Genomic DNA, 12,611 nt, shown 5'->3' on the forward strand with positions numbered 1-12,611 from the left:
TTAGTCATACTGGGAAAGAAACAAGATTCAGAAAACTTTGAGGAACTGTTACATTCTATACAGAATTTTAAGGTCAGAGAGGATTGTAATCTAACAAATGCTTTGGGGGAAATTAACCAATTCATATCGAACTGGAAATCATTGGTATTGAAAAATAATGAGGCTGCTTGCCATCTCTCTGCTATTAATAATAATAATAACAATAATAACATTTCTATTGTGCTTTAAGATCTGCAAAGCATTTTTTCCATAATCCCGTTTGAGCTTATCTGATCCTTCCAACAGCCTTGTATGATAGGTGTCATTATCATCCCCATTTTCCATATGAGGGAACTGAGGCTCAGAAAAGTGACATGATTTGCCCAGAGTCACACTGCCCACATCAGGACTTCCTAGCTCCAAGTCCACTAATCTCTGCCCCTTACAGGGTGAAGGAAGGAGGGAGCCTAAAGTCTGCCACAGCTCCACAGATGCTTCTCAACCACACCTTATAGTGATATTTCAAGGGAGAGGGAGAACACGTCTCCCCTCAAGAAGGTACCCCCCCCCCATGCAGATGCAGAGTCCAGTCACTGAGGGTAGCCCTGGAGGGGAAAATGGAAGAGCCTGGGCACTTTTCCCAACAGATTCTAGGAACACATAGCAGAGTGACTCTTCCAATGGCAGCATGGGCTGCCTGTCTGCAGGACAGTACTCTTTCAGGACCTTGGTCAGAGGCAGCTGTGGAACAGCTAGGTTCTCTCTCCACCAATCCCCAAGGAAGGGGTGGTGCCAGTGTTCTCACATATATTAGAGAGGCATTCCTTCCTTGAACAAGGGATGTGCCCTAGAGAAGGCTGGACTGGTTTGATTTTTTTCCCTTCATTATTTTGGTATTTATTATTTTTTGTTGTGTTTCACTTTTTCCTTTCCCAGCTCAGGAAATGCTAAGCTTATTGAAACCCACATTGCAGATTTAACCGAAGAAATCTCCTGATTTCTCCTTGTCCATTCTCCAATTCCTCTAATTGCAATTCACTTTTTCTTCCCTGAGGATGGTTTTCTATGGTTCAATTAAACTTGTGTCCTCTGCTACAGGGAAGACATGGACCTAAACTAAGATATCTGCTTCCTGCTGTGGTCATCCACTGATCAGCCAGAGCTCTACATATCTCTATGATGATCTGGGCATTAAATCCTGTAGTGAAAGGATAGTGGGGTTTTGGTCACCAAATAACTGGACCGATGTAAATTGATGAATCACTAGTGTCAGAGGACTGCCTTAGAGGTTCTCTTAATTAACACATTTGTGAAGACAGGGCACTTATTGCCTTGACCTTCTAATTTCTTTAATTAAAGAAAGCAGTTCTTTTCTTGAGCAGCTTTTCTAGTCCCCAGTTCCTCTTTCTGGAATAGAGTCCTGATTTTATTAGCACAGTCCTCTATGGGGAGAGTTACATGTGTTAAGCAAGTCTTAAATACTCAACTAAGTCCCACTTTGCTTTCTAAAGAGCACGTGATTCCAGCTGCTATCTCTACCTGGAAATGCAATGCATATATAAGAGCTGAGAATACCATCATTTCCATGAAGCAGTAATAGGCCTGCAGGTCACACCTGGCTGGCTAGAAAAACGACCTAATTGAATGCGACGTGTAACCGAATCTCTGCGGTATAAGAGAACAGCTATCTTCATCACTGGCAAGGACCATGTAAACAGAGGGAGCAGCTGAGAATGCTGAGATACACAGTGAGTCCTGTTGCTTCTGGGGTTAGCCAGCTCCCGCCTTCATTAAAATTTTGATGCTGAAGGTTTCCCAGCAGTGGGCAAGCCAGAGCAAAGGTGAAAGAACTAATACTCTAGGATAAAAAAGCGTGAGGGACATTAGGAATAAGTCAGTTATGAATCCCATGTCCCCAGAGTAGGTTTAGCGGTCCCTACAAGGAATTCACCTCTGAAAACCGAACTCTTGCAGTGAGAGAGATTTACAGGCATCGGGGCACAAAGTGAGAAATGCCACCTGTCGGTCACATCATTTTTCAGGAAGTAGACACTGCATCCAAAAACTAGGCAAAATGTTTTCCATGCAGACCCATAGACTGTTCAGGAAAAGGACTGGGAAGAAAGGGAAGCCAGAATCCCCAGTGTGAAATACCTCAATTTAACAGTGTTTTAAAAGTAGCTTCCTGTTAGGTGCTTAAGCTGAGGCTGAAGCAATAGGCCTTGGTAATTCCTTCTAGGGTAGTGAAAGGATAGGAGTCTCCAAAGGAAGTGAATAAACACAGAAAGGCCAGCTAGTCCCAGATGGTGATGGGGTTTGCTTAAATGCCACCCTGAGGATCGGAGCTTTATCCCAAGGCAATCAGGAGGCACCAATGGTTCTTGAGCAGTCCTGTGCTTTAAGCAAATGACTTTAGCAGCTGAGTGGAAGATGGGCTGGAGAGGGAAGATACTGGAGGCAGGGTGAACCAACTAGGAGGTCAGTGCAGTAGGCCAGAAGAGAAATGATGAGGGACTGATCTGTGGCTGTGTGAGTGGAGAGAAGGGGACATGTTACTAAAGATAGAAATAACAAGATTTGGCAGCAGATTGGATAGATGGAGTGAGAGAAAGGGTTGAGGATGACACAGATTGCAAACCTGGGAGACTGGGCGGATGGTGCTGCCTTTGACAGTAATAGGGAAATTCAGGCAAATCCTGAGTTCTATTTTGAGCATGTTGAGCTGTCCACCAGGCAGCTGGTGCTTCAGGACTAGAGCTCAGGAGAGAGGTTAGGGCCAGATATATAGATCTGGAAATGATCTGCCTAGAGAGTCTGCGAACTCCTGAGATCACCAGGCCCAGGACAGAATCCTGTGCAATGCCCACAATTAGTGTGTGGGACCTGGATGACGAATGAGTTAAGGAGACTGAAAAGGAACACCCAGATATTTAAGAAGAGAACCGGGAGATAAGAATGCCATGAAAACCTAGAGAGGAAAGAATATTCAGGAAGAGAGGGTGATCAACAGTGTTAAATGGTGCAGGGAAGATGAAAACATGTCACTTGTCTTTTTTTTTTTTTAATGGCAATCAGCAACAGCTGTTGCTGAAAGCTGTGCCTGTCACTTGTGGACAACTCATTTCTCCCTTAAAAAGTGAAAAGCAAACGAAGCCAGTACTTGTAACTTGACAGCTCTGGAGACTCATTGGAACTTTTTATTCAAATGAGAGGTAGAACGACATTGTCACTTTACCTTCTCGTGCTCCATTGACGCGTCTGTTGTGTCTGTCAGTGCTTGGGCAGTCTGTTGGCTGGGTGAAGAGTTATTTTGGTCATCCCATCCCCAAAGGGCATCAACCAGGCAGTCTTCTGTGTAAATGGAGACAAGGGTCTTCAAAGTGGCAACTTCACAGTTGGACCTTAGCATTTCCCTGCTCCATGAGCTCTTCTGTTTTTCTTAAAAGGAGACAGTGATCAAGGGAAGCTAACGACACAGTGGAGGGGAGGGGCATGGGGCTTGGTATCTGGAAACTCAAATTTGAGTCATAACTCAGCCCTGAACCCACTTTTCATCTCATCTCAAAATGCTAAGAGTTCGATTTCTCCACCTATCCACCTACAAAATTCCACGGTCAGAGGTGAAATTGCAGTAAATTGCCCATGTCGATATATTCCTGGGTGGGAATGAGATGGCCCTCCTCTTATGGAGGGTGGGGCGCGGGATGGAGGGAGAACGAAGCTATTACAAACTGGATTCGGAAATTGTTAGCCAGGTCCAGGAGGCAGAAATTAATTTCCTCTTCCATGCAAGACCAATTTAAAAGTACATTATTAGCCTTTCTTCATTTGAGGACAGGCCAATGAGGATGATGAAATCATAGTAAGAATTTAGACTAAGAATGCTAATGACATTAATAAGAGCATGTGCTAATTACATAGGGAGCCATGTCAGAAAACTGTTCGAACAATGGAGAGGGATGTCTCCCCTGAATGCTGTGTGGGGGTCAAATAGAAACCCCACAGACAAATTGCCTAATATGGAGCTGGGCCACTGCTGAGAAAGCCTATTCAGTGTGTCATGGACTAATGGTAGAGCTGTTGGCCCGAAGCTTTCCCCTCTGGCCCCTGAGGTTGCCTGATTGCCAGACAGCCCATTTCTGTCAAGGTGTTCAGTGTCATAATGGTCTGGGTTTTTGGGAAAGCATCCAATTTCCTCTGTATTCCAGCACTTCCAGGCTAGTAACCTTCACTGTCCCAGGTAGGCATTTTGGAGCTAAGCTGGAGACTTAGGGAAAGTTACTTAATCCTTCCCACTCCAAAGAGACCCAACACCACAGAGAGAGAGGGAGAAGGAGAGGGAGGATTTCTTCATTTTACCATTTGCTCCTGGGGGGCGGAGGAGGGGAAGTGGTAAGGATGGACTGTGTGACGGAAGGAATCCCCAGGAGCAAATGCAGCACCCCAATTAGCCTTGCAGAAGCAAGGGGGTAGCAGAATACAAGATAATGGTTGGTGCCCAGCCTGGGATTCAGGCAAACTGGCTTCTGATCACAGCACATTGGCCTTGTCCATAGCAGGCTATCTTCCCCTTACCCAGCATCTGCCTCTTTTAGCTCCTCTGTCCAAGTTGCTGCCACCACAGCATGTGGGAAGCCCTGCTCCCCACTCTGGACTGATCATTCTCCCCATTTACTCTTTAGACTTTCACCTCAGGGATCTGAGGAGTGAGCCCTCTGGGTGAAAGGAGGTAAGGGCAAAGAGGAAGAGGTCCTTGGCTCTGGTTCCCTTTGAGTTCCCCTTGGCATCCCAGGAGCCCCTAGAAAGGGAACAGGCCCACGCCATCCTGGCATACTGCTAGATTGGGGACAGAGGCAGGCAGGCCTACTACATGCCAGACAGTTCCAAATATCATCTCACTTGATTGAGAGACCAGAGGGCAAAGTCTGGGCCCTAGCAATCTTGCCCAAAGAGAAGTGCACAGGCCAAACTTCGGTCTCACACCCCTAGAAGTGACAGTGTAGGCTCTTGATGGTTACCCCGTGGGCCATAGTAGATGAAGGCACAGCCTGGCTCCAGCCCAAGGGCCAGGAATTATTTGGATGGACAGGCTCTTCCTTTCTGGTGGTCAGTCAACAAAGGTTTACAGAACTGAGGCAAGATAGTAGACTGCCACCAGTTTCTGCTCGGTGCCCATACGTGCTTGGTGCATGAGGGGGATGTTTTGATAATATTACCATGCCATGAAACGATCCTGCTTTCTGCTTCCCCTAAATGGTCTATTGCATGGCAAAACACCTTCCTCCTGAGAGTCTTTTATTTTGAATTGTGCTGCCCTACTTTCTATCACACAGCACCCACTTGAGTTGATGAATTCTCACATCATGGAGTTCTAGACAGTTTGCCCAGTTTAAAGATCAAAATTTCCTCAAATCTGTATAGAATCTATTCAGTTTTATCCTATTAAGTTTTCACTCAAGGTCAGGGACTTCAACTTATCACTGCAAGATGGAAGCACCAGAATAAAATGAAGGCATTTTTAAAATGCTGTGGCATCATGAATTACAAGTATTTCCAATGGGAAATTTGGGTTCAGGATCTCAGGAGAACAATAGAACCACAGCGAACCTTTCTCCTCAAAGAATTAGATGGTAAAGATAACCAGTATGACTTAATGCGCTAGAACAGTAGGAAATAGAGCTATCTCACCACATAATAACTTGTTTCCTGACAACTCTTGAGGCCCAGTCAAAATCCCACTGCTTCTTGGCTCTTCCAAGCAAAAAGACAACTCCTCAGTAAATATCCATTGAGGGTTTCTGATTTGGTCATTGCGATTGGGTCGAGGGTCATCTGGGAACTCTGAAGGCACTCAGAATTCTAGTCCAGATCTTGAAACAACACAGTCCAAGTGAAATAGTGGAACTCGTCCTGCCGGGAGCCAGAAGAGCCACCCCTTGAAGGTGATAAAATTGCCTCTACCTCCCAGAGGTCAGGCAAGAGCTTGCCAGTGAAGGCTGGGCCACAGTTTAGAGTCAGCTCCAAATATTTTCCAAGGCCTCATTATGAGCCAAGTTGGAAGGACCCTGACTCCTATGTCCTCTCATGCTAAATGATCCCATTAGAATTCAGATGAGGCCCTCCCTGGCAACATCAAATTTGATGAATGGTTACCATATTAATTGGACCTTACTTATTATTCATTGCCAGATTGCCCTGGGTTCCCAAATTGCTCAGCATGGCCCTAGATTTACCTTAGGGGAAATTGATCTAAAGGAAATCAACTAGGCTGAAGTTTTGCCATCTGCCTTTGATGGGGGGAGAGGAAGGGTGCTCTGCAGTTATACTGACATTAAATTGAATTTACAATGTGATGTTGGATTGCGGGGGGGGGGGGCAGAAGTCTCTGTATCCACTTCATGGATCTGGTGACCACAAATTACTGGTTATGGAGAATGGCAAAGTCCTGACTCATGCAAAAAGAGGAGCAAGCCCCCAAAAGGGCAAACTATCCAAGGCTATGAGGGTGCTATCAGCATATAGAGAAACCTAGGTTACCCTCTAAGTAGCAAGAATAATTACTTAACATAGGAAGTTCTGTGATGGCCTGCTTCCTACCCCAAAGGCAGCCCATAGGCGGGTTCCTCCCTAGCCTACCTCCCTTTCCCTACTGTGGCATTCTCAGGTTGGAGCCTGTAAAGCATCACAGAAAATATAGTCGGGGGATTGGGGAGAAGTATCGATATCTTGAAGTATGGGAAAAACAGAAGTCATTGCCGCAAGGCAAATACAAAAATAGTCAGCCTTCTCTTTCCCCCCTAGTTTTACCAAGAGAGAGCCCTCCTGTATTTGATTGAAAAAGAAGCCTTTGTAGAGATGTCACAATCCTGTTCATTGGGGGTTTGAAGGGTCCCCTCCACTGCTCAGCCCCTAGGCAGAGCCAGAACTCTAAGTGGCTGTTGGTCCTTACTGTGAAATTGTTGTTGTGTACTTGTTTTTTCATGACCCCATTTGGGGTTTCCTTGGCAGAGATACCAGAGTGGTTTGCCATTTCCTCCTCCAGCTCATTTTATAGATAAGGAAACTGAGGCAAACAGAGTGAAATGACTTGCCCAGGGTCACACAGCTAGGAAGTGTCTGAGGCCAAATTCGAACTTCCTAATGCCAAGACCAGTGCTCTGTCCCCTGCTGATTTGGTCCTCCAAGGCCAGTACTTTGAGTGCTCAGGAGGAAGGCACCCAGAGAGAGTACACATTATTTGAGATTGACATGGCCCAGTGGTTGTTTGTATGGGATATTGTGAAGGTCAGTCACACGGAGTGCTCTCAGGTCTGTTCTCCTCCCCTACCAAGACAGGGTCCCAGGAGGTCCCAGAACCTGTCATCTGAGCCTTTGATGCTGAATCTAAGCTCCATGAGAGCTGCCTGCCTCTGAGGCGCTCATTATTCCTAATGAGGGAAATGGGGATTACTGCAGTGGAGATAGCTTAGCATTAATTAGCCCAGAATGTTGCTTGGAGGACTGTGAGGTAACAATTCTAACAACTGGGAATTAGAAAAAAAAATAAGCTAACACTTGCCATTCCCGTTGTTGTATTTCAGTGCTACTGGATTTGAATTGGGTTTTAAGAAATATGGACTGTTTTATAGCAAAACGTAGCATCCTACATCTTGGCACCTATTAAAACAGGCAGACTTTTCAAACCAGAGCTGATACTACTGGGCCTCCTTTGTCAAGGTCTTCAACTCAATTCACCCTTTCTGTTGTTCCAGCACAAACCTTCCTCCCTGGGCCCCCATTATGTAGATGAACAAGAAGGGTCCCCAGTCCAGGGGGCCCTTGCCCTCCTTATTCTGGGGAATGACTCAGCAGGTTATTTTCAGAATTACCTTGCTCCTTGGCTTTTGCTTCTCATTACTCTTATACCAACAAAGGCAGGCATTTAGCATTGGCCGCAATGTTTTGGGCTCCCTCCACCAACTGGAATCAATGACAGCATCATGTGTTTGAGATGATGCAGTGACTTCCATACATCTTTGATCCCACTGATAAGCATTGATTGAAGAGTCTCTGTGTCCCCTTGGTCTCTCTGGAGCCCTGGAGTCAGGAGGATCTAAGTTCAAATCCAGCCTCAGACACTTACTAGCTGTGTGACCCTGGCTAAGTCACTTACTCTCAATTGCTTCCCCCCCCCAAAAAAAAAAGCAGTATGGAGTACTAAAAGAAATGAGTCAGACATTTAGATCAATCAACATAGCTGCAAATTATACTTGTGTTTAATGTAATGACTGGGTCCCTATGATAATTTAAATATGTATCTTTGAATACTGAAATATGTATATTTACATATATTTATATGTACATAATATAGAAATATATATCTTTGTTTTCTCCCCAGACCTTTTCACTCTAGTCTGGAGAAAGAAGATTCTACAATTACCTGCCACTCAACACCTGCTGGTAAGTTCTTTGTTTTGTCTCTTGAAATTCTCTCTCTTCTGTTCTAGTTCTACCCAACTGTAGATTTAATATGAAGATGGCTTTTGTTTCCAGGATAGATGTATGCACTAACAGTCTGAAAGGCTCCTTTGCCATGCTTAGCTGGCCAGGGAATAGCCCTCTTAGAATGAATTCTGTTCATTTTTTCCAGCTTCTCCTGACCAGTCTTATCATGGTTGGGGCACGTCAGCACTGTTACCAGCCAAGGGCTTTATTATGAGTGGGTGGGCCAGATGAAGTAGGGCTGACTTAACAGTTGTCTAAGTAGCCTAGTATTCAAGAGCAAGTGGGAACTTGGCACCCTGCCCCACCTACCTACCTACAACTGTGCTCTTCCTTTTCATTTCAAGAAATGGCACCCTGGCCTAGTCCCTCTACACTTGACCTCCTATTCCCTACGACTGTTTGGTTCACTTCAGTTGTAGGAGCAGAGCTGGCAATGCTCTCTGAAGGGGGCCAAGCAGCTAATATGAACACTGCAGCCAGCATACACGGGTCCAAGGACCAGTCTGTGTAAGTATGAAACACGAAACAAGCAAACACATATACATCGGCCCACTGGCCCATGTTCCACTCCAAGCCCCTTTCTTTTTTCTTCCATCAGATCTCTGGCCCATTCTCTTGGCTCTCCCTCTCTGATTCTCCTACTGTCATCCTCCCTTCTGCTTCCTCGCTGGGTCAGTTTCAGCAGGGGCAGCAACAGGGGTATGGGCCCAAGCTTTTACCAGGCAGGCACAGGCATTGAGTCCTTGGAGCATCAGAAAAATTAGAACTCTATGGGGTTGAAAAGGTTGAGTGGGGAGTCTGAGGTTTGGGGTACCACCCAGGCTATTTGTCCAGATATTTTTACTTGAAGTGATATGTAGCGCAAGGAAGAATGCCTACGTTGCTGAAATCACCACTCCACTGGTATATTGAACTTGGTGATCACCCAAGCTCCTTCTGACTCTCCAGTCCCCAAACTGAGTATAGTGCAATGGACTGGCCCAAAGCCTGTCTCTGTAGGTCAGTGGCCTCTAGGTGAACTAGGCCAATGTTTTAGCCAAGCATGACTAGTGAGGCAATCCAAGATCCCCTCTGAGGATGGGATATTTTTATTTGTCCTCGGTGTGTAAAGCTGGTTGGACCTCTGAGTAGGGAGGCAGATCCAGTGGGCCATCCAGCCTTCTGTTAGCACAGCACGTCATGGTGCTTTGAAGGACCGTGGAGACACGGATGTGTTGAGCTTGCTCCTGGGAGCAGCTCATGTGCCACCCCTGGTGTTCTCCTGACTGACTGACTCTTGGGCCTCAACGGGTGGGGGACAGAATTCTTGACACTAGTGAACACTAGAAACTTTGTTCAATCTCATCTTAAGCTCTAATTAAATGGCAGAGTGGGCTCATTATTAGGCTGCATTTATATCGGATTTCAGATTGGTAGCATATTAGCTGATGGCTGCATGTGAACTCTCCCACTGAGTGCATGGAGACAAAGTGAATGTGGAGGCCAGTGCTCACCTCCCTGAAAGGGGATGTACTTTAAATAAACAACTACCACCTTATCTGGTGGTAAATCCTCAGCTGGCTGAAACAGCCAAATGCCATTTATCCAAATCTTCACAAGTATGAGGCAGTGGTGGGATAAAATAATGAATGCTTGAGGGGGGAGATTTCCCCCCTTAGTGCCTAATATCCTCAACCCTTTAAGTTGGCAGGAAGCTAAGAGATCAGGCTGACCTGTAGTCATCTCACTCCCCCAAATGTTTATGGAGTATCTACTGTGCGCCAGGCCCTGTTCACATTGGCCAAGGGACCAATTGGAACATTGGAGTCAGTGAGTCAGGTCCAGGGGACAGACCAGAGACAAAAGATCCAAAGTTGTCACAGCATCTTTCTGGGAAAATAAGAAAGGTGATCCCAAAGGATCCTAAGTCTCAAAGCTCTCTGTAGATCAGAGCCAGGGGACTGGAGCCCAGGAGATCTTAAGTCTCCAGGCCTCCTGGCAGTGAAGGTATGACCTTTGGCAGTTCCCAGTCTCATTCTGTCTCTGTCTCTCTCTCTCTCTCTCTCTCTCTCACACACACACCCACACCCTTTATAGTAGGTTACATTTCCTCTACATGTGGCCCTTACTGGATGTCAGAGCTTGGTTGCTGCTGCCTTCCGGTAGGATTATGTTTCTTACTTCCTTGGCCTCCCTACTGTTGCTCATAAAACTACTTGGGACTCACCGTTAACCTCAGTCCTGCTACCTCTGACATGTCAGCCTTTTAACACATGGGAATCCCATTTGTTGAGTTGCAACCCAGTCCCTGATGGTGGAGTGGGGTCAGGAGAACACGATGCTGAGTGGCCACCAAAGATCAGATCTGGAGGCTGTTCCTCAGGCATTAGCAGCCTCAGTTTGGAAGGCACAGGTGGTCAGTCACCTTTGTCACCATTCAGGGGGAGTCACCTGGACACAGTATCAAAGGCTCTTTCACCACTAGCAGTATCATCTGATGGCAGAATAAGAGACATACTCGGGCCAGTCAGTGCTTCCTGCCCTCCTGTGCATCCTCATTTTCAGGCGATCCATCCAATTTCACATGGCTTGCTGGGGCCATCATTCTCAGTGGGGGCCCCCATCATAAAGGCTCTCAGGGGCTCGGGGTCCCTTGCCTGGATTTAGGTTGAAAAGAAGGCTCTTGTATCACTCCCCCCAACTCACCCCTCCAAATAATAGAAACCAGAGCTCATAATCCTGGTGTGCAAGAAGATCTCAGCCTGTCTTCTTTAAGGCCGGACTGTATTTCTCCCAACCTTAATAGGCTCGAGATTTTCTTCATCCTTCCTGATCTGTCATTTCCCCCTCAAAAAAGAAAAAACCTTGGTCTTGTGACTAATCGCCTTCTCCCTGGCAAGGGCAGTTCGGGCCTGCGTAAGTGTAGACAAGTCCTGAGATGAGGCTTGCCTCTCGGTCTGCATGCCATTATGCCCACTCTGGGAATGAGCCGGTCCCCCATGTTCTTGTGTCTTATGCTCATGACCTGCTTTTGCTAATTCACTCACTCTGGCTTGTTTCTGCTCTTTTCTTTGAATAACCACCACCTTGCTGAGCGGACATGCTGCAATTAAGTCTCTCAGATTGACTCGGTTGTGTGGAAGGACTGCAGCAGGTACGGATGTGCTGGTGGAATTCAGGATTCTCTTCATCTGGGTTAGGTGTTAGACCTCACCTTTGTGTGCCACCTTATTTTTTTAAGAGGAAACATCTGAGTTCAGAAGAAAATTGGTTCCCTAACAGATGTTCCTCCCTGAGAGCAGCCCAAGGATCCCTGGCTGATTTTGCTTTTGGCATTCCTCGAAGCCATAATCCAGTGGTCCCTGGAGTCAGAGACTGTTTGATACCCACCCTGCCCTGCCTCACTCATGTGACCTTGGGTGAGTCCTATTTCTTCTGTTCCCTCCTCTGCCAAACAAAAGTCACATTGGTGACTTCTCTAGCTCCTTCTAGTTCCAAGGTTAGGAGAGCTCACAAGAGCTCAGAGAGGCCACCGAGTCCATCACAAAGGTCATGTTCTCTTCCTTAGACCCTTGCCAAGGAATCCACTCTCTGTCTGCTTCACACAGGTATAGGCATGACCTCCATGAAACAGGAGATCCCAGTGTGGCAATGACTCCCTTTGCCTGGTTTGGGGGTCCTCGTGTAAGTGTAGAACTAAGACTGAAGGATAGAGTGTAAGACCAGGATGAGAGCTGGGGAATGCTCCTCAGCCCTAATTTGGTGGGGGTCCTCCAGTGTCATGGAACACCTGCCTCGGTTTTAAGCTTTGTGTGAGATGACAGTCACTGCATGTAGATCCAGGCGTCCTGGCCATCCGTTGAACAAAGTAGAATGCCAAAAGCAAACAGCTTAAGAGCTTCTGATTCTGAACTCACTGGATAAGCCTAGTGAATCAGTGCAACTTGGGGGGGAAGACAGAAGCAGTGGCTGTGAGCCTTGGGCCCTTGAGGTTCTTTTCACAGCCAGTAATGAAAGAGGTTCATGGGGCATCCTTTCCAGCCGTCCTGCTGCACATCCTCATACACGAGGCCAATGGAGCCCCCAACTCCTGCCTGTGCCCAAACAGTATGAAGCTAACCAGTGGACCCTGGCTGTCCACATCACACTGTGAAGCCCTTGGAGTATCC

At 46.6% G+C, this 12,611-nt stretch overlaps 1 protein-coding gene across 2 annotated transcripts in view; it reads left to right on the plus strand.

Annotated features, from left to right (window-relative positions):
- Window positions 1–12,611, plus strand: part of HTR2C (5-hydroxytryptamine receptor 2C) — a 184,430-nt gene that overhangs the window by 154,528 nt on the left and 17,291 nt on the right. For both annotated transcript variants that reach the window (XM_078147771.1, XM_078147772.1), the window contains exon 3: window positions 8,357–8,418. The gene's annotated coding sequence lies outside the window, so the exon portion shown is untranslated. The remainder of the gene's footprint in view (window positions 1–8,356; window positions 8,419–12,611) is intronic.

This window comes from Phascolarctos cinereus, unplaced genomic scaffold (genome assembly GCF_003287225.1).
Source record: "Phascolarctos cinereus isolate Bilbo 61053 unplaced genomic scaffold, phaCin_HiC Scaffold_8;HRSCAF=390, whole genome shotgun sequence".
NCBI lineage: Eukaryota > Metazoa > Chordata > Mammalia > Diprotodontia > Phascolarctidae > Phascolarctos > Phascolarctos cinereus.